This window comes from Anolis sagrei, chromosome Y (genome assembly GCF_037176765.1).
Source record: "Anolis sagrei isolate rAnoSag1 chromosome Y, rAnoSag1.mat, whole genome shotgun sequence".
Taxonomy (NCBI): Eukaryota; Metazoa; Chordata; class Lepidosauria; order Squamata; family Dactyloidae; genus Anolis; species Anolis sagrei.
Genome location: NC_090035.1, coordinates 24,900,642 through 24,926,703, shown reverse-complemented (window position 1 = coordinate 24,926,703; position 26,062 = coordinate 24,900,642). Strand labels below are relative to the sequence as shown.

At 45.7% G+C, this 26,062-nt stretch overlaps 1 pseudogene; it reads left to right on the top strand.

The window, feature by feature from the left end:
* Positions 1-26,062, top strand: part of LOC137095558 (delphilin-like) — a 125,722-nt pseudogene that overhangs the window by 20,450 nt on the left and 79,210 nt on the right.

Below are 26,062 nucleotides of genomic sequence, written 5' to 3'. Positions count from 1 at the left end.
AGAGGTGGCACAACAGGGAGATTGGTCTGTAGCTTTTTGGGTCATTGCGGTCTTTGCCTGGCTTCAAGATGGCTATGACTCTTGCTTTCCTCCAGATTTTGGGGATCTGACAGGATGCAGTGCAGTTGTTCATCAGCTCCAGCAGCCAGTGCCTTGCTTTGGGACCAAAGTTCTTGATTTGTTCCATCCGTAGATCATCCAAGCTAGCTGCTTTGCCATTCTTACATTTGTTGAGTGCCATGTCCAATTCAGTGGATGTAAAGGGTTCATGAAGATTGTTCTCAATCTCTTGTTGTCTGGCTATTGGTTTCTTTCCTACTTTGGTGGCAAAGTTGGGTTTCCCATTCTTCAAGAGTTGGTGTGCTATCTGATCTGCCTTTATGTTGGCATGGGTATTAGTTTGTGAGGGGTCATTGCTCAACCGTCTTAGCAGCCTCCATGCCTTCTGGCTGCTCCTGCCCATGTCGACCTCTGTGATCAGTTTGATCCACTGTTCTTTCTTGGCTTCAGAGATGGAGGACACAATGCTCTGCGCTGCCTGAAGGGTTTGCTCACTAAATGGGTCTTCGTTGTGGAGCCTGTAATAGTTTTCTAACAAGACAGCTGTTTCAGGAGTAATGCCCTGAAGGTAGTTGGTTCTGCAGCCTCTCGGTATGGAGGCCCATGAGCAGGTTTTCACTATTTCAATAAAATGCTCGTATTCCTCAGGGATTGGCGTGACTGATGAGATCATGTCATCTAACATGTCTGAGAATTTAGTCCAATCTGCCTTTCTGAAGTTGAAACCCTGAAACCCTGAAACTTCAACACAAGCAGCTATCATGGTGGACCAGTTGATTACTTTGAAGGAAGGGTTTAAGGAAGAAGAAGGAATCAGGAAGGAAGCAAGACAATCCCAACCGCCATTTAAAAACTCCCCTCACAGTCAGCCAGGGAGAGGATCTGCAGTAGAAAACGCCACCTGGAGGATGACAGGCACCATGCAGCCTAACAGTACTGAGGGAAATAAATGTTTCCATTGTGGAAAATTAGGACATTTTAAGTCTCAATGCAATCTCCTGAGAAAAGAGAAGTCCACCTTCTTCATTAGAAAAAGAAATACCTCTGAAAAAGAAATGGAACCCAGTGCTGAGGTGGTTCATAAAGGAGAACAGATTGAAAAACAGTGTTTGTTTGTGGTACTAAACACAGTCCCAAATGACTATTTGGAACCCATCAAAATAGATGGAAACCTTGCAGGGATGGAGGGACACGGGTTCTGAAGTTTGTGTAATCCATGCAAATATGGTACCTGAGAGATATCAAAATCCTACTTCTCAGATTAATTTAAAAGGCTTAGGGCCAGCGATTACTTCAAATGTGGTCTCTTTGCCTATAAGATATGGCAATTGGACAGGCATGTGGGATTTTGCTATAAGTTCAGAGATCCCTTACTCATGCCTGATTGGAAATGACTTGGCCAGAAGGATTAAGAAAATATCAGAGTTACCTAAAGAGGAAAAAGACTTGAGTGTGGTACCTCAGAAATATAATGAGCACCCAGATAGAGCCAATGATGAGAACATGGAACTAATAGATTTTACAGAACAGGCGACAAACTCAGAAGAGAGAAAAGAGCTGAAAGAATCCTTGACTTTGAAAGATGTATTACCTTCAGCTCCACGTAAAGAAATTACCTCTGCTGAGCTCATTGACAAAGACAATGAAATACAATCAGAAGAGAAAGGTGAAGAAAAGCTAAACCTTAATAAACCTATTTATTTGACAGCGGACACTGATGAGAGTTCAAAATATCAAGGGGCCTTCTGTAAAGCAAAGATCCACACACCTGAAAGACTAGTTGAAGTGAAGATAACTTCCAAACATGATTCATTCACTATAAAGCAGTGGTTCTCAATCTTGCTAATACCACGACCCCTTAATACAGTTCCTCATGTTGTGGTTACCCTAACCATAACATTATTTTTGTTGCTACTTCATAACTGTAATTTTGCTACTATTATGAACCATAATGTAAATATCTGATATGTAGGATGTATTTTCATTGACTGGGCCATACTTAGCACAAATACCCAATACACCCACATTTGAGTACTGGTGGGATTGGGACGTGATATTGATTTTGTCATTTGGGGGCTGTAGTTGCTGGGATTTATAGTTCACCTACAATCAGAGAGCATTCTGAATGCCACCAACAATGGAATATTTGGCACGCAGAACTCCCATGACCAACAGCAAACACTGGAAGGGTTTGGTGGGCATTGGCCTTGATTTTTGGAGTTGTAGTTCATCTACACCCAGAGAACACTATGGACTCAAACAATGATGGATCTGGACCAAACTTGGCATGAATACTCAATATGCCCAAATGTGAACACTGGTGGAGTTTGGGGGAAAATAGACCTTGACATTTGGGAGTTTTAGTTGCTGAGATTTATAGTTCACCAATTAAAGATCATTCTGAATTCCACCAATGATGAAATTAAACCAGTCTTGGCACACAGAACTCCCATGACCAGTAGAAAATACTGGAAAGGTTTGGTGGGCATTGACCTTGTGTTTTGGAGTTGTAGTTCACCTACATCTAGAAAGCAGGAGGAGGACTTTTAGTGGGAGGATTCGCCGTCTTTTCGAAAAAGGAAGAGAAGGACAGGCAGGGAGATCTTCTGCCAAAGGCATTCCTAATGTTCTAGAGCTAAAATTTAGGGGTCTTTGCCAGGAGGCAGAGACCAATTAGACTCCTCAAAGAGTTTTTCCCCCCTGGCGAGACAGAGAAGCATCCCATATTTTCCCCTGATTTCCCAATGAAAAGTCTCACCAGTTGAAGAAAGGCCATCAAATTTTAATGCGATTCAGCTGAAACCGGATGCAAAGCTGCAATCATTTGCCAAACTAAGCATGAGGAGATTACACCAATGCAGTCATATTTATAGTGAATTCAAATTTGCAGAGTTCAAACTCACCGCCCCTGCTTCCCTGTTGTTCCCTGCCATGATTGGGCAATGGGCTCCAGTGGTCTGTAGGAACCAATGGGGAGACCTCTGCCATCTGGTGGCGACAGCCAATCAGGAGAGATGGAGGCAGGGTGAGGGAGCACAAAGGAATCTGGGAAGGGATCTTTAAACAAAGGAATGCCATGTGCTCTTGTGAGACAAAGGGTCAACATGTGTCCTGATCCTTCCTGGCTGTGAAACAGGAGAACAATGATGGCAGCCTGAGGTTAATGCTAAGTAAACAAAAGCAGAGGGGAAGGTTTCCCCTTATCTTACAGAAACTTTTGTCAAACAATTGTTTAGGCCAGGTGGTTCCCTTACATATTTCTTTGGAGGGAGAAGGGCAAAGGGTCAGGAATACAAGGAAACATAAAAACCATATAGAAATTATACACAGGGAAATCATATGCAGCTATCTTCCCATCCAGGACCCCAGAGAGAGATTAATAATACCAATTATAAAAAAAGCAGACGATATCAGGACACAGCATAAATTCATAAGTTGTCTTGAAGAAAGTTCATGGGTCCTTGAAGAAAGTGAAGTCCAGGAATGTAGCAGAATTTTAAAAAAAGCCACCAAAGAGAGTCTATGGAGTTCCACTGGGCCAAGACGCAAAGCCCTGCAGTGCTGGATGAAAGCCGGTCCCATGGTCCTTGGAAAACTACAGCTCTCTCTCAAGAGAGAGGCAGAGACCCCAAGGTCTAGCCATTCCCAAAGTTTCATGGGGTCCTCATTGTTTGTTAAGGCCTTGACAAATTGACCAAGACTTAACCCCTATTATGCAGTCTGGTACCTTTGTCCTTTGCAGAACTATAAGTCACCATCCCTTGTTAAGGGGGGGGGGGTCATGCTCAGCTTCACTAAGACCATCAAAAATATGTGTTTTCTGGTGGTCTTTGGTAACCACTTTAAAACCCCACTCATGACCCCCCAGGATGAGAAACACTGGATTAGACCCTAATTGATGGCACAGTGCTTGCAAAACAGAGTAGTGTTTAAAAGTTCCCTCTTCATTGCATGGAGCTACAAGCAGTTTTGTCTGTTTGGGAATCATTTCTCACGCTCTGAGGCTTTTATTTTGAAAGCTTGTTTGTGCAGAAAGCAAAAACCTTCCCAAACCCACACTGTTCACATGCAAGTCATTTTGTTTGTCAGGTGCTCTGCTATGGCTGACTTCTCTGGTTGAAGTGCCTTTCATGTTCCTTGATTCGTGTTTGGGTGGAGTTGGCTGTCCGGCACTGTCTCTTGGCTTCCCCGTGGGGCAAGACTTACATAGAGCGGCTTGCAGGAATGGGTCCAGTGTTATCTATCCGGCTCCCCAGGTAGAAGTTGAGTTCTTGGAGAATAAAACACCTTTCCTCCCAAAGGAGAGGAGAAAAGCCCTAGAACTTCATGTGACATGGAAGAGGATCCACCATGCATGGGTATTACCAGGTCTTGTCCAAAAGTCTGTGATGGCTTTTGTACCAGGGCCTCCCCAAGCACCCTTCCACCAGAAAACCACAATCGACATTAACACCATTCAAGGGGAGCTCTCCTTCCTTTCCCAAGAGGTTTCCAGTTGCTCGGAACTTCACATTCGTAACAACTTTCCAGCATCAGTGGGGCTTGCCCAGTAGGGTGCTCCAGTCCCTCCTCCTGATGGCCCCAAAGGATGGTGGTCTTCACCCAGAACCATCGGATGGCTAGAGCAGGAGGAGCTCCCTCAGAGGGCTTGACCTTGGAATAACCCCCATTGGAAGTTGGCCAATGGGAGCAACAGGTGCAGAAAAGTACATTCAAAAAAGAAGAGGGGTATAAAGACTAGTATATGGGCAAACGATAGCTGGACAGGGGGTAAAGCAGATCCCACCAACTGTCCCTCCAATATAAAGAATTCACACCACTGGCACCTATATAAATGTTTTGAGGGGATGTCTCTCTATTTAACTTCCGCTGCCACCATAACTATGAAGTACAGGAACACTCCAGCGACTTAAAATATTAAAAAGGGCTTTTATGACCACCAAGCACTGTGTCTTCTATTTTCTTCTTTAAAGGAAAACAGTTGAGGTTGTTTGAAGAGACTATAGCCACAAAAGGCACACTTGACTCAGGCTGTTTAAATTTTTAAAATAATCAAGGAAGGTTTATTGAGAAAGTAGAGAAGAAAGTAAGTGCTGTTTAAATTCTTGTTGTTACAGAGAAATGTTGGTTTGTCTTGCAAGCGTAATGGTTACATGTAAAATGGCTCTTTCTTTGTTACAAACAGAGATTTTCTTCTCTTTATAACCAAGTATACTTGACAGGAGCTGAATCTCTGTCAAGATACAACTGTAGCTTAGCTACCCTAAACTGTGGCCTAGCTAACTACACTCCAGCTATTTCTCCTAAATAGCTATTCCAGTTTGCTACAGCTTCTCTTGCTGGCAAACCTAAGGCAAACTGCCTACTCTTAACACGAACTCCTAAAAACTACCTTCCTATTCCTACTCTAACAACAACAGACTGACTGAAAAAGCCTCTTTCTTTCCCTCCAAACCTATCTAAACTCCGCCCCCTTTTCTAGACCAATCCTGGCTGTTCTAAGGCTGACTCAGGCCTAGGCCACTCCCCCTCTCTAAAATGGTGTTTTCCTTGAACTAAAATGGCTACTGCTGCCCTCTGCCAGGCCTACCAGAGCTGCAACTAACTAGCCTGCTTCTCCTAGGCCCTGCCATCCAGGCTGGCAAGGTAAGGGATCTTTACAAGGGGCAGAGCCAATGCTGGATGCTGAGATATTGAAGAAGGTGCAGCAACATGTGGCTAAGAAACACATGGAGAATCATTTCAGGATTCCCTCAATGGACACTGGAGCCTCCTGTGAAGATGGAGGTCCCCTGGAAAGACAAGCCCTTCCCAAGCTAATCCGACTTGGCCATGGCACCAGGCAGCCCCAAAGCTGCCCATGGTATCCCACAAAGAGATGGGGAGGGTGGAGTTGGCTGTCTGGCGCTGTCACTTGGCTTCTGTGTGGGGCCTGGGCAAGACTTACATAGAGGGACTTGCAGGAATGGGTCCAGGGTTATCCTTCCGGCTCCCCAGGTATAGACAGGTAGAAGTTGAGTTCTTGAAATAAGACACCCTTCCTCCCAAAGGAGAAGAGAGAAGCCCTAGAACTTCTTGTGACATGGAAAAGGATCCACCATGCACGGGATCATGTTCAGAGGTTTCTTGAGGGGTTCGTGAGCAACGCTCCTTCATGGCTCGAACCTAAAAAGCAGGAGGTTCAGGTCCATGTTTTGGTGCAAGAACCCCTGTTCCTCCCTGAAGTCACCAGGACCTCCTTCGAGCAGCACTTTCAGAGGCGAAAGTTGGAACATGTTTGAAGCTTACCACAGCAAGTGTTGAGGTCATTGAAAAACCTTCTTCCACCATCACACCCAGCATGTTCCGCCCTTCTTCCAGGAAAGACTTTGCAGAGGACAACTTGGATGGGGAAAGGGAACAAATGCACAAGAGATGTATAGTGATGGCTCCTTTCCAGGAAGTGGCTATCCCATTTCTCCAGGCTGAGGAAAAAGAAAAGCTGGAATGCCATATTCAGTGGAAGAAGCTTCAACACCAGTGGGGTCTTCCCACTACCATCCAAAGGTCTCTTCAGGCCTTCCTCTCACCCCTGGTGTCGACAGCCCCCGCCCAGCAATTGCTCTGCACTGCAGCAGAGTGTTCCGCAGTTCCTGGCCACCAAAAATTAGAAAGGATTGGTGAAATGTGCCCCAGCAGGCAGCTCAAAAATAATAAAGTTGCACTCAGCCTCTATCACTTTCCCTCTAGCCCTGACTTTGTATCAAATCTCTAATAGAGGTACTTGAAACTTGCCACTTTTAACCCTTCCACTTGATACAATGTATCTTCCCCTGCTTCAAACTAACTCAATCTTGAAATAAACTTCTTTCCGGGCTCCGAGCAGCCGTGAGCCCGCCTGAGATGCCTTCTGGGCATCTCAGGGAGGCCGAATCTGCATCCGTTAAAACCGCGGATACAGAATCTCTCCTATTGGACCCCAGTATTCTCTAAAATCTCAACATGGCAGATCAGCTCCGTCTTAATTTCATATTTTTCTGCAACTAATCCTAAGACTAACTGCTATCTCACTTTCCTCAATTTGGATCCCTCCGCCCGGGAAAGAATTATTTTGTTTTAAGTAATATAATATGACAGAAAACAGCTGTCTTCCTTATCTCATTTTCTGGGTATGTCTGATGAGGGAAGGAAGCTCATGAAGACAAGGAAAAAAAGATGATTAAATTTACAAAGGGCAGCATTGATCCCCTTTTGAGGTCCGCAGCCTGACCCTGTTTGTTCCCCTACCAAAACCCATCAAAAGACAGGCAAAGATGACCCTGAAGGAGCTGGGGGTGGTGACGGCTGACAGGGAGCTCTGGCGCGGGCTGGTCCATGAGGTCACAAAGAGTCAGAAACGACTGAACGAATGAATAACAATCTCCGCCGGTCCTGCGCAAGCAGCCCATTTCTCCTTGCTGTCGCTCGTTCCTGATCAGCCCCGCAACCAGGGACTTGCTGTGGATGCCCCCAGGAGACATCCGAGAGGGGGCCGGGCAGGAGCCCCAACTCGTGGGAATTGTAGTTCCCCAAGGACTGAGCGATGGATTTTGTTATTGATCAACTCAGCGCCCATCTGCTGACTTCTGCAGGGAGAAATGACTCTTTGCTGCCTGACTTGGACTGCAAGTCAGCTCCGCTTCCACGAACCTTCCCCAAGAGCATGGGATTTCTAGTTTCTTTTTAATAAAACAATATTGAAATAAAATAAAGGTGTGGGGTGGGAAAGGAAATTTTATATGAACTCTCTATAAAGATATTACTGTATGAAATGTAACTTGTTTTCCCCCTTCCCCTTGATTTTTGCCCTACTAAAAGTGACCAGGAACTGTTGAATTGCTCGAGGGGAACCCCTGCCTCCCTCGATACTCTTTTGTTGATCCACTCATCTGAATGAAACAATAGCCATGTCTTCCTTATCTCATTTTCTGGGCATGTCTGATGAGGGAAGGAAGCTCATGAAGACAAGGAAAAAAAGATGATTAAATTTACAAAGGGCAGCGTTGATCCCCTTTTGAGGTCCGCAGCCTGACCCTGTTTGTTCCCCTACCAAAACCCATCAAAAGACAGGAAAACTTTTGTTTGTAAAGATCACGCCTTGCCGACCCAGACAAAGCCTTGCATTCCAGCTGGCTGACAACGCCTAATCCCATCATCCCCCCCCCCCACTGTCCACGGTCGTCTCGCCTCCCGGCTTCTGATTCGTCCATCTTCAGAAGCGGTAGAAGTGCTGGTTGGCCTCCCAGAGGCGGCGGAACCCGCTGATTGGCCCAGAGGCAAGGCGGGCCACCAAGCCTCCTCCCAGCTGTTCAGCTGCCAGCCAATCAGTACGAAGCCGGCCGGCAGGGGGCGGGTGGGAATTTTGAAATGGTTATCTTTGTCTTTTCTCTATAAAATGCCTGTAAAATTCTGTAGCAGTATGCTTGTAGTGGAATTATCCCTACACTTACATCCGATTGCAGCTGAATCACTAATAAATCACCTCAATCGCTGAACTTCTTCCACTTTGGTGAGGATTATTATTTTTAATATTTTAAATTGCTGAAATTGCCTTCACTGGCCTCACCAAGGTTTATTAAGGACTCTCTTTGGTGCAGTCCTCGGGATCTCCCTAGCTGGGGAGATCCTCCTAAAAGTAGCTCAATATCATCCCCACTGCCTGTGGCAATGCCAAAAGATCACCCGGTTGGCAGAGTCTAGGAAGTAGAGATCCAGACCAATGAGCCACTTTTCATCTCTGATCCGGTCCAGAAGGAACTGGAGGCCAGTGTGAAGAAGATGGTCATTCGGCAGCAGTGGGGGCTTCCCAAAAAGGTCCAGCATTCTCTCCGTGCAATCTTGCCTGCTGCCCCAGCCACTGGGGCACAGCGATCCCACCAGGAAGAAGCCGGATCGTCAAAATCCTCAAGAGGAGGCCAGGGACATAAAAAGGACACTGCTAAGAGACGGTCCTCCTCAGAAAAAGGAGGTCTAAGGGTTACCCAAAGAAGAATCCCACAAACCACCAACAGCTCTTTCTTCTGCTGCCACTCAAGATCAGTCTCGAACGATCAGTACACTGGCATTCCATCTGGGAAGAAACTCGGTGGAAAAACAACTCATTGTGCAGAACTCTTTGACAGCCTTCTGCCCATGAGACTCCATGTTCCAGGTGAATTCAGAGACCTCTCAGGAAGGGACCTTGGAGACCACAGAGAAAGAAAAGGCCCCCTCAGGGAGAAGCCATGCAGTTACAAGAGTGTGGCCTGGGCAAAGCCCACAATTATGGGACAAAGCAGATGCTACAGAAGAGAGATAGGGGACGAGAGATAGGGCCTTCTCGGTGATGGCTCCTCGGCTGTGGAATGCCCTTCCCACGGACATTAGACTAGCACCATCTCTAATGGTATTCCGCAAAAAAGTGAAGACCTGGCTGTTTGAGCAGGCGTTCGAATAATCAGTGCAATGATTGGTAATGAACATAGGAATGGAACAATGGATGACGAATCTAGATTATGTTTTTGATGATTTGACGATAGTGAATGGTTATTGTAGTAATTGTTTATTAATTGTTTATTAATTGTGTAATGTGTTAGGTTGTTAATTGTTTTTTACCCTGTAGCATTGAATTTTTGCTGTTCTTATTTGTTGTGAACCACCGTGAGTCGTCTTCGGGCTGAGAACAGCGGTATATAAGGGTAGGAGAAGCCTTTCTTATTTATTTATCTAAATAAATAAATAATACAGATTCACAAAGCCCATCCACAACCTCCAGTGCTCAAAGCCACACAACCATCTGTGCAACTGCAGCCATAGGCAGCCCTGGGCCACTGATCATGGAGGAAGAAGATGCCTCCAGAGAAACCCCAGCAGTGAGCTCAGAATCCACAGAGGGTAAGAGTGGGCCTGAGCTACAGAGCCCACCTGCTGCTAAAAAGGAGACTTCCCCTGACATCTATACCTTCTCACAGACCACAGAAGACCATGAAAACACTCCTGGATCTCCTCCATTTCCTCCACCCAGCGAGGTGGAGAGTGGCCAGCTGTCCCTGGAGCCCAGTCTTGCAGGCAACGTCAACAGCATCCAGATAGCCCTGTCATGCCCTGTTGTTCGGGAACCCCCAAGGAAGAGCAGCAGGGTTCTCTCTCCCCCGCTGGACCAGAGAGAAGGACCAGAGAGAAGGACCCGCGACTCTATGCTGGCAGGGGACCCACAGAGGCACACACAGACCTGGAAGGGAGTGTGACCCATCGAGGGCATCTAGACCGGAATGACACAGCCTACGAGCCTCTGGACTATGGCTCTGCAAAGGTCCAGGGAGAATCAATGCTTGGTTCCAGGGTGAAAGGCAAGGTCCCAAGGAAGGGCTCATCACAGGAGAGCCCCCATTCCTCCTAACAAAAGAACAAGGTGGGTGCCCACACTCCAACAAAGGACCCTTCCTTGGAGAGCTTCCTGCGGTCTTTGGGAGCCTCTCTTCACCTTTCTTTCTGAAACTTTTGGTCCTCCTTGTTCCCTGAGTAGGTCTGCCCCTCCCATCGGACCTACCAAGACCTGGAGGGTAGGCTGCCCCATCCAGCAAAGAAGAGGAGACAGGAGAGAACCTTCAAAAGAGGGACCGGAGAGAAGGAGCGACATTCTAAGACGGATAGGGATATCCCCCCAAACAATCCAAGGAGCTAAAGGGAAGCAGGGTCCCTCAAGGTCAGGCAGGCCATAGGGGGACTCCAGGCAAAGGTCCGAAAGAGGCCCAGAGAGGTTCAGCCTCTCAGTGATTTGGGAGAATACATGTAAATAAGAGTGTATACGGTTCGTAAGTAAATCAGTGTATATAGAATAGATGTGGAGGGTACATAGAGTGTTTATGGGGTGAATATAGAGTATATACATAGTGTACATAGAGTAATAATCAAAGCTTTTGTTTCTTCTGGACACTGCCTGTTTTGCTTGGTTTCTTTCATGCCATAGGAATTAACAGGCCACAGTTGGTCTGACCCCACCTTGGGACCCAAAAGCTGCCCCTCCCCTCTGTATGCAGAATGGGGCCCCCCACACCTGGACCCAAACTGGCTCAAGAGTAGGGCAAGGGATCTCTTGGCTTTTGGATATTGAAATTCTCCCTGATAAAATAATAATAATAATAATAATAATAATAATAATAATACAGAGAGGGTGGACAAATGGATTCCTCGTGTGATGTTTCCAAACATGGGCAACGATGGGTGAACACCTAAAGAGAGCAACGTGTGATGGGATAACAGAACTTGAAACAGGACAATTGGGCATTTAACAGTATGGAACAATATGGGGTTTGTAGTTTGATGAGGCTATTAAAGGCTCCTCCCTAAACTACAAACCACAGAATTCTGCAGGACGCAACAACCAGATTTAAAGTAGCTTCATTCTCTAGTGTGATGATGTTAAATCTATCCGAGTTACTCAGTTGTACTCAGTAGTTTTCAGTTGATTTGCCATCACACTGTAGAGATTTGGCCCCATCCACCCACTGCCCCTCCCCACTGTTTTTAGTGAACCCCCCTCTCTTTGAAATCTTATGGTGAAGGTTGCATGCAATGCGGTAATAGCCCCAATCTCTTCTGCATTTGGTCAGACCTTCTCACTTGGAATAAGAATCCTGTGTCCAGATCTGAGCAAAGAAATTTGGGAAGGAAATGGACAAAATGGAAGATGTCCAGAGAAAGGCCCTTGGGGTTAGGATGTTTTGATTCTATGACTATCTGCTGAGAGGGATGAGATGGGGTCCTCCTCCCAAGCAGAAGGGGATCAGACCTGATGACCTTTAGAGGTCTCTTCCTTGGAGTCTAGTGGAGTCTCCTTCCCTAAGTAGAAGCTGGATGGCCATCTGCTGGGAGGGCTTGGATGGTGTTCTGCTGCCTGACAGAAAGGGTTCACAATGCTCTCTGGATGTAGGTGACCTACATCCCCCCTAAATCACTGTCAGTTCATCCCGAACCTCTCCAGTATTTTCCTTTGCTCATGAGAGTTCTGTATGCCAAATATGGTTCAATTCCATTGTTGATGGCATTCAGAGTGTTCTTTGATGGCAGGTGAACTGTAAATCCAAGTAACTCCAATACCCACATGTCAGGGTCTATTTCCCCCCAAACTCTCCAGTATTTTCTTTTGGTCATGGGAGTTCTGTATGCCAAGTTTGGTCCAGGCCGGTCATTTTTGGGGGTCTCAGTGGTCTGTGGAAGTCAGAGCTGAATCGGTTGAAAATACTGCAAATCTCATCATCCACTTCCCCAAACATATTGTTTTTGAGATTAATCAATGGGCTTTAATTATGTTCTATTTGTAACAATGAAAATACCTCCTGCATATCAGATATTTGCATTACAATTCAAAACAGTAGCAAAATTATAGTTATAAAGTAGCAACTAAAACAATTTTATGGTTGAGGGTCACAACAACATGAGGAACTATATTTAGTGGTCACAGCATTAGAAAGGTTGAAAACCACTGCTCTAGTGCAATATATGTTATATCTACTCAAATCTAATGCTCACCCTATTTTGACTAAATTACCTCATTAACCTTAGGGTTCGCATTAGATTCGATGGCACATTAAACTTGGGTAAATACGGTACTTCCATGGAGTTCAGTGGAGTTTTGTTTGCTGGAGGGTTTTAAGCAGAAACTGAATGGCCATCTGTTAGGAGGGATTGGTTGGTATCTTCCTGCTTGGTGAAAGGGGTCAGACTGAATGACCGTTGGGGGACCCCTTCCAACTCTTAAGATTTGGATTTTGTTTGAGTCTTCTTCTCAGGAATATTTAAAGGAGAAACGGAATGGCCTTCAGTTTGGAGGGATCGGATAGTGTTTTTCTGCTTGGTGGGGGCACCCTGCAGCACATTTGGCTATAGTTTTCCAATTAATATCTCACCAAGGGTCAACCAATTCAACTTAGTTTTTGGCATCCACAAAAATGAAGTTTCTGGAGTATAACAACTACTTTCTAAGTAAGTACCATACAATTAAACAGGGAATAACACTTTCAAACCATGAACAGTATTTGTTTTTCAATTTTTGTTACATATCATTGTTTGTTTACTATTATTTATACCCTGCTTTATCTCTCCACATAGGAGACTTAATGCAGGTTTCTTTTGCAAAGTTACTTAAGTTGAGCTAGCGGGAGAGGTGGGTAATAAATAAATGTTTGCCATTGCTGTTACTGTTGTTGTTTTACAAGGGTCAGCCAAATAGCGAACCCAATCGAACCTTGAGTCCAAGGGCGTATCTACACCAGGGGTCCTCAAACTATGGCCCGAGGGCCGAATACAGCCCTCCAAGGTCATTTACCCGGCCCTCACTCAGGGTCAACCTAAGTCTAAAATGACTTGAAAGCACACAACAACAACAACAATCCTATCTCATCAGCCAAAACCAGGCCCACACTTTCCATTGAAAACTGATCAGTTTATATTTGTTAAATTTGTTCTTCATTTTAATTATTGTATTATTTTTAACTTATTTTGCACCACAAATAAGATATGTGCAGTGTGCATAGGAATTCATTCATTTCCCCCCCTCAAATTATAATCCCCCCCCCCAATAGTTTGAGGGACTGTGACCTGGCCCTCTGTTTAAAAAGTTTGAGGACCCTTGATCTACACTATGAAATGAATTCAGTTTGATACCACTCTAACTGCTATGGCTGAATGCAGTGGGGTCCTGGGAGTTGCACTTTGATCAGGTCCTCGACCGTTTCTGCCAAAGAGTGCAAACTACAACTCCCAAAAGTTCATAGCATTGAACCATGGCATTTAAAGTGGCTCATTGATTCTACAGTGTAGATTAGACGTGGGCAAACTTGGGACCTCCAGGTGTTTTGGACTTTAATTCCCAAAATTCCTAACAACCTCAGGACCCTTTGTTTTCCCCTTCAGCCGCTTAAGCAGCTAAGGGGGAAAAAGCAAAGGACCTGAGGCCAGGCCTGTAGCGAGGGGGTGGTTTTAGGGGTTCAACCCCCCCCCCCCCCAAATGTTTCAGATTTTTTTAAAAAAAAAACCTGGTTTACTCATGAATTTTAACTGGTTAACCAAATCCCCATGCTAAGTCTATGAGATGCAAAAAATTAAGAGTCCCTCCAGAACTGTAAGCACTATTTCAAGCAAATATTAACAATTTATTCACACTGTCATTACTTGCAGCAATAGCCGATGTAGTGAAGCAACCAAGTTGGGTGTGTGTGTGTTGAACGTTCTCATTAAGGAGGCCAGACTTGGTGGAGGTGGTTGAGAGGGGCAGAGATGCAGGCTATTGAAGGCTGCTCTGTCCCCTGCTGTGCTCTTTGCTTCAGCGTGAGCTAGGAGGCATTTTCAACCCTCCCCGAAATTTTCAACCCCCCCCCCCGAAATTTTCAACCCCCCCCCCCGCTGAAATTGTCAACCCTCCCCGAATTTTTTTTCTGGCTACGGCCCTGCCTGAGGCTGTTAGGAATTGTGGGAGTTGAAGTCCAAAACAGCTGGAGGGCCCAAGTTTGCCCATGCCTGGTGTAGTACAATTTAGGAATCTAAAGGAGTGGACCGGTGACTTTGAGCCATGCACACTAGAAGATATTTGATCTCTTAGGAATGACATTTAAAACATATTTTTTTCTATTTTTGCAGGGAGTCCTGCTGCCAAAGCATCCCTGAAAGCTGGAGACCGGATCCTGTTCCTCAATGGCCTGGATATGAGGTGAAAGGACTTCTCTTTTGCATCTCTCTTTTGTCATCCCTGGATTTAAAGACCCCCCTGGATTATAGAGCCAGTTGGTTCTTGGTTTGATGGAATAATCCTTCTGGTTTGGAAAGGCAATCCTCAATTAATCCCGTGTCATTCCACTTCCACAGACATTTTTAAGTACCACAGTTTCCTTCCCATCCTTCAGCCTTTGTCCTCAGCTCACTTCAATTGCTGCAAACTGAACTCGCCTTTTAACTTTGCATGCAGTTATTAACCTCCTTCTCAGGAGCCCCCGGTGGCGCAGTGGGTTAAAGGACTGAGCTGCTGGACTTGTTGACCGAAAGGTCACAGGTTCAGATAAGGGGAGCAGGGTGAGCTCCCACTGTCAACTCCAGCTTCTGGCAACCTAGCAGTTTGAAAACATGCAAATGTGAGTAGATCAATAGGTACCGCGCCAGCAGCAAGGTAACGGAACTCCATGCAATCATGCTGGCCACATGACCTTGGGAGGTGTCTGCAGACAACGCCTGCTCTTTGGCTTAGAAATGAAGATGAGCACCAACACCCAGAGTCGGACACGAATGGACTTAATGTCAGGGGAAAACCTTTACCTTTACCTAATCTCCTTCCCGGCCTATTGGCAAATGATGTGGCCCCTGCCCTTGCTGCATACCTCCTTAAAGGTCCTTTTCACGTGCCATTTCCACCCCCTTTTAATGGGACGGCGCTCTTCTTGTCTCCTGCAGGAACTGCTCCCATGAAAAGGTGGTCTCCATGCTCCAAGGCAGCGGCGCCATGCCCACCCTTGTTGTGGAGGAAGGCATCGTCAGCTTCTCAGGTGATCAGAATGGCTTTTAGCAATCACGTGTGCCAGATGTTGCTGTGGCTTTTGCATTCATCTGTTTGCAAAATGCATTTTAAAAAAAGAATGTGCCTTCCTTTTGCATGCGCTGCAAGAGCTCAAAGTCATTTTGCAAACTAGTACAGAAATCCAACTACTTTGTATTATTTGTAAGGCATTTCCCAAACAAACACAAAATCACAGCGCTTTTGTATCTTTTATCACACTTCCCAAACAAAATGCAAAATCCCAATTATTTTGCAGATAAATACAAAACCTCAGTCAGTTTGTATCCTTTCAATGCATTTCTGAAACAAAATACAAAACTTCAATTGTTTTGCAAATGTATACAAAACTCATTTTGATCTTTTAGTGCATTTTTCCAAGCACTATGTTTATGTTAAGCCTCTTTGAGTCTCCTTTTGGAGAGATAAAGCAGGATATAAATAGCAGCAGCAGCAGCAGTAGTGGTAGTAGTAGTAGTAGTAATAATAATAATAATGCAAAAACACAAATCCTTTTGCAAACAAATGTAAAACCCCAATAGTGTCAAAATTGGCTGTTCCCTAAAAGCAATTGCCATTCCATGGTGGAAGAGGAGCTTGGTAGATTTCCCTTCTTGGGAAAACTGAATGTCTTTGCTTGGCAGAAGGGCCTTTGTTGACCCTTCCCAGCCCCACGATTCTGGATTTCCAGAGGGTCGTGGGGCTGGTTATCTGCTTTGTCCAAGAGAAATATGTCCTGAGAACCCTTCTCACTGCCCAACAATTCTACTTTAACTCTATGGAGTGCTGGGGTTTGTAGTTTGGCCAATGATTTCAAACTGTAAATTCTAGAAATCACAATGCTAAAGCTGTGAATGTCCTCCTGATTGAGCACTGATTCTACTCCTTCCCTGGGTCCCTGCATGTAGTTTCAGAGTCAACGGAGAGTCCTGGCTCCTCCTCTGCCCTGACCTCCTTGCAATGGGTGGCTGAGATCCTCCCTTCCAGCATCAAGATCCAGGGCCGGACTTTCCACCAGCAGCTGGAGCACCTGCTCACGCCGCCCGAGTGCTATGCCATTTGCAAGGCCCTGGAGAGCTTCTTCCAGCACAGGTAACAAGCAGTTGCTTCCATCTATCTACTGCCACTGCAGCATAGATGCAACCAGAGGAGGGAACAGACCTTGCAAAACTCTCATGCTTCCATAACATTGAGCTTTGGATCTGTGCAGCTTAACCATTTTGTTCCATACCAAGTCTCACTAGATAAACATTTGCAAGGCCATGGAGACCTTCTTCCAGCACAGGTAACAACCAAGCCCTGTATGCCATCTATCCATTATCACTGCAGCATCGAGGCAGCCACAGGAGGCAAGGGACCTTGTAAAGCTATGGGTCCCATGCTTCCATATCATTGCACCATAGATCTGTGCAGCCTAACAAAGTTTCACTAGATAGCCATTTGCAAGGCCCTGGAGAGCTTCTTCAAGTACAGGTAGCGCCCAAGCCCTGTATGCCATCCATCCATTGTCACCGCGTCATTGAGGTAGCCACAAGAGGCTAGGGAACTTGCAACATTACATACAGGTCCCATGGTCTCATGGCATTGAGCCTTAGATCTGTGCCGCCTAACTATTTTGTTCCAAAGTCTCACCACCTTGAATTTAGCCACCTGCAAGGCCCTGGGGACCTTCTTCCAGCATAGGTAGCATGTGAGTCCCTTCTGGCATCCATCCATTGCCATTGCCAGTGTTGAAGAGACTAGGGACCTTGCAAAACTATGAGTCGCATATTTCCATACCATTGAGCCAAGGATCTGCGCAGCCTAACAAAAGCTAACAAAAGTCTCAGATAGCAGATAGTGCTATATTGGTTGTAATCCACACATGACATCCAGTTACAGAACTGAGCTATTGACATCATAGAATCATAAAATCAAAGAGTTGGAAGAGACCTCATGGGCCATCCAGTCCAACCCCCTGCCAAGAAGCAGGAATGTTGCATTCAAATCACCCCTGACAGATGGCCACCCAGCCTCTGTTTAAAAGCTTCCAAAGAAGGAGCCTCCACCACACTCCGGGGCAGAGAGTTCCACTGCTGAACGGCTCTCACAGTCAGAAAGATCTTCCTCATGCTCAGATGGAATCTCCTTTCTTGTAGTTTGAAGCCATTGTTCCGCGTCCTAGTCTCCAAGGAAGCAGAAAACAAGCTTGCTCCCTCCTCCCTGTGGCTTCCTCTCACATATTTATACATGGCTATCATATCTCCTCTCAGCCTTCTCTTCTTCAGGCTAAACATGCCCAGCTCCTTAAGCCGCTCCTCATAGGGCTTGTTCTCCAGACCCTTGATCATTTTAGTCGCCCTCCTCTGGACACATTCCAGCTTGTCAATATCTCTCTTGAATTGTGGTGCCCAGAATTGGACACAATATTCCAGGTGTGGAATATTGTGTCCAATAACCAAAGCGGAATAGAGGAGTAGGTTAACTTCCCTAGATCTAGACACTATGCTCCTATTGATGCAGGCCAAAATCCCATTGGCTTTTTTTTTGCCGGCACATCACATTGTTGGCTCGTGTTTAACTTGTTGTCCACAAGGACTCCAAGATCTTTTTCACACGTACTGCTCTCGAGCCAGGCGTTCCCCATTTTGTATCTTTGCATTTTGTTTTTCCTGCCAAAGTGGAGTATCTTGCATTTGTCACTGTTGAACTTCATTTTGTTAGTTTCGGCCCATCTCTCTAACCTGTCAAGATTGTTTTGAATCCTGTTCCTGTCCCCTGGAGTATTGGCTATCCCTCCCAATTTGGTGTCGTCTGCAAACTTGGAATCACTTACAAGATTTATCAGAGGCCCTGCATGCAAAGCATCCAACCTGTTCATGTGCCCTGTTTCTTTCTTCCCATCCAAAAGTCAGTCTCCTTCATCCCATCAGTCTCAGGTTTAAAGAGATTTTGATGACTTTCTCAACCCTTTGACTTCCCCCAAATAAATGTTTGAACCAATGATCTGCCTCTCAAACCTGGTATGTCATTCTATAGCTCATAGCATAATAGTTATAATAGTTATAGGGGGAGATACGGGAAATGGAGAGTTAAAAAAAACCAATTCAACTAATTTGAGAGCAAACCTTGAGGAAAATTCCAAAATATTCTCCCGACATGGTAAATCTGGGTACCAAGGTAGACGGTCCCCCCAGATTGAAACTGGTGCTGTTGAACGCCAGGTCTGTCAATGGTAAAACATCAACCATTCAGGACTTAATTCTTGATGAAAAGGCAGATCTGGCATGCATCACAGAGACCTGGTTGGACGAAGCTGGAGGGGTCAATCTCACCCAGATTTGCCCACCAGATTCCCTGTTGTAGTCCCTGTGAATCGCACCTAGAATAGAAGAAAAAAAGTTTGACTCCTGGCTGCCCCACCCCCCTCCCTGAGTATAAGTAGCCCGTGGGAGGGGCCAGCCACCAGTTCTCTTTTCCGCGCTCTTTTGAATAGCTTGGGAACCTTTCTCTTCTCCTAGCACCGTGATGGTGAACCTATGGCACGCATGTCAGTACTGACACACGTAGCCATTTCTACTGACATGCGCCTGCCTGCCTGCCCCTCCCCTCCCCTCCACCTCTTTTTTTCCTCCTTCCTTCCTTCCCTTGTCTCCCAAACAGGCCTCCTCGCCCCCATCGTCGCTCCCGCTTCTTCTTCCGAAAATGATGCCATCTGTGGAGGGGGTGGGGCTTGGGTGACTTCACCGTCGCCCTCTCTCCCTTCAGAGCAAAAGCAAAGGGGCGGGGCTTCTACGGAGCAGCTGCACTCCTGATTGGCTGTCCTCCCTCCCTCCTGTGGAGCTCATTTGTATGTTTAAAGGGGAAGCGGGCCTTTCCTCAACGTGGGCCTTCTTTTCTCCCCCTGGCTTGGCCCTTGGCCAGTGCCGGTTCCTGCATTAAGCTAAGTAAGCGGCGGCAGTATACTTTTTTTTCCAGGGGCACACAGACGCCTCTGTAAATGCCCCTCCCTCTGCAACCTTTCTCTGCCTTCCTCTTGAAGGCTACACGGAGATGGTTTGGCCTGGGGCTTGACTCACTTCGCAACCTCTCTTCTGGCTCTGCACATGCGCCCCACAGTTGGATGGGGAAGGCAGGCTCCTCTGTTTCCCTCCACTCCGTGCATGCGGGAGGAGGTGAGAACAGCTGTGTGCGAGGCGCCAGCGTGCCTCCAGCTTGAGCTAGCCAAGATCCGAGAGGAGCACAAGGAGGAGCTCAAGTCCAGGTCAGTTCTAGGCACCTGCTTACAAGAAAAGGGCCTGAGGCTGCGAGGAATAGTGGGAGTTGGAGTCCAAATCATCTAAGAGCAGCATAGCTCTTTCCCCCTCTGCCTCCAAGAACTTCCTAGCCCCACTTGACTTACTGTTGTTGTTATATTATTATTATTCTCATTATTATTATTATTATTATTATTATTATTATTATTATTATATGTGAGGAATAGTGGGAGTTGGAGTCCAAATCACCCAAGGGCAGCGTGGCTCTTTTCCCCTCTGCCTCCAAGAACTTCCTGGCCCCACTTGACTTACTGTTGTTGTTATATTATTATTATTATTATTATTATTATTATTATTATTATTTTATATGGGGCAGAAAGGATGAGGGAATCTGCTATAACCTTGACTTACTGTTGTTGCTTGCTGGTTTGTTGTTGTTGTTGTTGTTATATGAGGCAGAAAGTATGGGGGAACCTGCCATAACCTTGACTTGTTGTTGTTGTTATTGGGAACACAACAAGATGAGTACACAGCAAACAAGATCATTCTGCTGGCAGTTGTATTGGATCGCATGTGGGACACTTCACAAGTGTCTAGGACTGTGTGATGTATTTGTGAATAATGTGTGCAGATCCCAATAACGTGGCCTTCTGCAGCTGGCAGGCAGATCATGATTTTGTCAGTGCTGATTGTTTTTAAGTGCAGGCCAAGGTCTTGAGGCACTGCACCCAGTGTGCCGATCACCACTGGAACCACTTTGACTGGCTTGTGCCAGAGTCTTTGCAGTTCAATCTTTAAATCCTCATATTGTGTCAGCTTTTCCTGTTGTTTCTCATTAGTCCTGATGTCACCTGGGATTGCAACATCCATACTTTATTTTTTAACACGATAGTGAGATCAGGAGTATTGTGTTATTATTATTATATGGGGCAGAAAGGATGGGAGTACCTGCCATAAGCTTGACTTGATGTTGTTATTGCTGCTGCTGTTGTTGTTGTTATATGGGGCAGAAAGGAGAACCTGCCATAAGCTTTACTTATTATTATTTGAAACAAAACCGTATTAGTGCATAGCAAACAAGATCACTATGCTGGCTGTTGTATTGGATCACATATCGGAAAGCTCCCAAGTGTCTATAATAATAACAATAATAATAATAATAATAATAATAATAATAATAATAATTATTATTATTATTATTATTACTATTATCATTATTTGGAGCAGAAAGGATAGGAGAGCTTTACTTACTGTTTTTGTTATTATTATCATTATTGTTGTTGATCCTGCAGTAATTCTATCTCTCTGTCTGGTAGAAAGAAGGGGGCTGGACTGGATGCCCTTTGGGGTTCCCTTCCAACTGCCTGAGTCTTACAATAATAATAATAATAATAATAATAATAAGAAGAAGAAGAAGAAGAAGAAGAAGAATTCTATCTTCCTATCTGGCAGAAAGAAGGGGGTGGACTTGTTGGCCTTTGGGGTTCCCTTTCAACTGTCTCAGTCTAATAATAATAATAATAATAATAATAATTTATTTACCTTATTTACCTTACTTATATACTGCTGTTCTCAGCCCGAAGGCGACACAGCGGTTCACAACAAATACGAACAGCAAAAATTCAGTGCTACAGTATAGAAACAGTTAACAACCTAACACATTACACAATTAATAAACAGTTACTACAATAACCATTCACTGTCGCCTCGTCATCAAAAACATTTTCCAGATTCGTCATCCATTGTTCCATTCCAGTGTTCATTAACCAATGATTGCACTAATTATTGGAACGCCTGCTCAAACAGCCAGGTCTTCACTTTTTTGCGGAATACCATTAGAGATGGTGCTAGTCTAATGTCCGTAGGAAGGGCGTTCCACAGCCGAGGAGCCACCACCGAAAAGGCCCTATATCTCGTCCCCGCCAGCCGAGCTTGAGAAGCAGGCGAGATCGAGAGCAGGGTCTCCCCGGAAGATCTCAAAGTCCTGGTGGGTTCATAGGCAGCGATGCGGTCGGATAGGTAGCTTGGGCCTGAACCATTTAGGGCTTTAAAGGCCAACGCCAGCACTTTGAATTCAGCCCGGTAGCAGATCGGTAGTCAATGGAGTTGGCTCAACAGGGGGGTTGTATGCTCCCTGCGCTCCGCTCCTGTTAAAATCATGGCTGCCGAGCGTTGGACTAGTTGGAGCTTCCGAGCTGTCTTCAAAGGCAACCCCACGTAGAGAGCGTTGCAGTAGTCTAAACGGGATGTAACCAGAGCGTGGACTACCGTGGCCAAGTCAGACTTCCCAAGGTACGGGCGCAGCTGGCGCACAAGCTTTAGCTGTGCAAATGCTCCCCTGGTCACCGCCGAAACCTGGGGTTCCAGGCTCAGCGATGAGTCCAGGGTCACACCCAAGCTGCGAATAATAATAATAATAATAATAATAATAATAATAATAATAATCTATAATAATGATGATGATAATGAAGATGATGATGATGTATAATAATAGAATAATAATTCTATATTCCTGCCTGGCAGAATAATGGGGGATTGGTTTGATGGCCTTTGGGATTTCCTTCCAACTGAGTTTTATAATAATAATAATAATAATAATAATAATAATAATAATAGTCTCCTGGAGTGACTGTAAGAGCAAAATTGATAGGTGAACTATCAATCCAAGCACTACAACTCCCAAATGTCAAGGTTTATCCCAGATTATCTGGCAGTGCGAACTCATATAATCCAGTTCAAAGCAGATAACCTGGATCAGATCTTGGGATATAAGTGAAAGGAACCCCTTTTGTTAGGCACCCCAAGGCTGGTGACAGAAAGCAAGCAGTCTCCGTAGGTGAAGCAAAAATCTTTATTCAAGTGTGGCCACACAGGGAGAAACAGCCAAGACAGACCAGTGTCTTAAAAAAAAAAAGCTGTCTCTGTCATTTGGATCTTTCAGTCACCTTATATACATGTCTTTTCGCTGTGTCATGGGCACACACCTCTCTTATGGGATCAACCATTCAAAAACATGTTTTTCTCATATTTTTCCACTTCAGTGTCTCTAACTGCTAACCTTCTACAAACTACGTAAACACACACATTATTGTTACAGATAAGCATTTTGGGTGTTAACCCACCCTGAGTACTCCCTAGGCGTACTTGACAATAGAGCATCTTGTGTCTTCTAGATACATTATCTCCTCTTAGCTTAGCTTGGCTGCGGGCCTCCAACCTCTTGGAGGAAGGGAAAGCTCTCGCTAAAGACCTCCCCTTCCATGAGGAAGGGTTATTCAACCCTAACACCGATGACCGACTCAAACAAAAACAGGATGTGAGGCAGTCCGCATCCAAATTCAGCTACACCTGGCAGCCATACCCTCAGCAAAAGAGTAGATGGCAGCCAACCAGTACCACTATCCGGAGATAGTTTGGTAACTCCTACTCAGGCCCCTTTAGGGGTAGGTCTGGGGGCCAGTCGAGGTTCCAGGGGGAAAGACGAACCCCCTATTTTCAGAAACCTAGGGCACAACCCTTTCAGGGTAAATCCAAAGCCCCAGGCGCCTCCAAGAAGTGTGTTTGATGCCCTCTGCCCCACTCCCGAGGCTAGCCTAATCCAGGTTTTATGCCCCACCCTCACGGTTTCACAACCTAGAATCCCCTTTCCTCTTTGTTTCAATGTTGATGACCAAGGGAGTTCCTCAGGGCCGTTGCCCTATTTCAGAGACCGTGTCTCCAGTTTCTATCCCGTGTGGGCGGGAATCACTTTGGATGTTTAGGTGTTGTCAATCGTTTTTTTGGGGGGGGGGTACTCTATCGAGTTTAAGGACTCCCCTAGGGTTGGCTTGTACTGAGATACCCCGTTCTCGTTGCAACTGATGAAGGAAATCCAGATGTTGTTAGAAAAAGGGGCGATTTCCCTCGTTGATCCTGCAATTGCTCCCCTCTGTTTCTACTCTTGTTATTTTCTAGTGATTAAAAGAGGTGGTGGGTATAAAGGATACCTTGGGATCAATCACTATCAGATCCCACACCGCTGTGCCACCAATATAAAAGAATGACAAAGAAGACAGTTTCAATGTCACCGAATGTCAACTAATTATAAAGGAAGTTCGATGGGTACTTAGGGATCTAATCAATCCCTACTTTGTTGTAAACCAAATATAATGATCGAGGGATATATTTCAGGTTTCTTTCGCTGCCACCAAAATGTAAGGGAACTCACTAGCTGCCAAATACTAAAGATCTATTGAGACCACCAGACACTGTTGCCTTCTTTTTGTTCTTTTAAAGCAGTTAAGATTGTTTAGGAAACTTTAGGCACAAAGGCACACTTGAGTCAAGCTTTGAATAACAAATAATCAATAAAGGTTTACAGAAAGTTTTTTTTGTCTTGAATGCGTGACGGTTACAATAATGTTGCTATCTTGTTACTTTAGAGAAATCTTCTCTCTCTTTACCAACAAGAAATCTTAACAGGACTGTGTCTCTGTCAGAAATCCTTCAGTAGCTCAGATGCACTAACCTAGTCTTATCTAGCTACCACCCAGCTATATCCCCAATAGCTGTCAGTTTGCTTCAGCTAACTTGCTGGCAAACCACTGGCAAACTTTGCCCTCTCCTAACTCTTAAACCACAAACTCCAAAACACCCTTTCTCTTCAAACACTAAACTTCAACTCTCCCTCTCTGACTTAAAATGTTCCTTTTTCCCTCTCAGCTTCTCTTAAACTCCGCCCCCTTTTCTCTACCAATCCTGGCCATTCCCTGCTGACTCAGGCCTAAGACACACCCCCTCTCTAAACTCTCTCTAAGATGGCGTCTTCCCTACTCTAAAATGGCTGCAGATGCTTCGCCAGGCCCACACCTAATCTGTCTACTAGCTGGCAGGCTTACTCTAGGCCCTGCATCCTGGCTGCTAAAAGGTAAGGGACCTTTACAGTGGGCTGTGTCCCATCCTGGACCTGCGGGAGCTCAATAAACACATTAAGCCCAAAAGATTTCATATGGTGACTCTTGCTTCAATAACCCCCCTCTTACCAAGAGGTGCCTGGTTCACTACCGTTGATCTCAAGGATGCATACTTCCATATCACCATTGCCCTGCACCACCGGAGGTTTCTTTCCTTTAGGGTCAACGGCTGAACATACTGTTTTAATGTCCTCCCCTTTGGTCTTTCTACAGCCCCAAGGGTCTTTACCAAATGCATGGCCATAGTTATGGCTCACCTTAGGACCAGGGGACTTATGCTGTACCCCTATATTGACGACTGGCTGATAGTAGCCGAGTCCCACCACAGACTTCAAACACATATTTCCATGGTTTTCTCTTCTCCAGTCCCTGGGCCTCATTCTCAACCGAGAGAAGTCTGTCCTGGTGCCAATGCAGTGGATCCAGTTTAGCGGGTGCTCCTAGACTCTATCTGCAAGAAGGCCTTCCTCCTGGAGGAACGTTTCATCACCCTCAGAGACCTAGTTGAGCAAGTCATGATCGAGCCTCACGTGACGGCCAGGCAACTCCAGGTCCTGTTGGGACACATGGCTTCAACTACATCAACCATCCTGTATGCCAGGCTACGCATGCGCCCCCTCCAATCCTGGTTCCTGTCCAACTTCAATCCTTTGTTAGACAGCCCCTCAGTCAAGCTGTCACCTCCCCCTTGTGTCCACTCGTCGCTCCGATGTTGGTTGTACCCTGCATGTGCCTGTTCAGGGCTGTCCTGCCACGGATTCCTCCCTCACGGGATGGGGCGCACATTCCCAAGGGTTGGTGGCTCACGGCATGTGGTCAGATCAAGAAAATGAGCTCCACATAAACGTCCTAGAACTCATGGCCGTCGACAGGGCCCTGAAGTCCTTCGAGAGAGTGGTCACAGGTCAGGTAATACAGGTTCTCACTGACAACACCATGGTGATGTATTAACTGAATAATCAAGGGGGCACCCACTCCCAAACCCTCCTGGCCCTGTACACACGAATATGGGAGTGGTGTATAGACAGGAGGATTCATCTGCTGACAACACACGTGCCGGGGGAACAGAACGTACTGGTGGATTCCCTCAGGCTGAATCTGCTGGCACATCACGAATGGTCCCTCAACTGGGAAGAAGCCCACAAACTCTTCCTGCCGTGGGGGACTCCAGACATAGATCTATTTGCAACAAAGTCCAACGCCAAATGCCCTCTCTTTTGTGCGAGAGCTTTAGCCTCTCCGGAAGAAGGGTGCCTGGGGGACGCCTTCCTGCATAC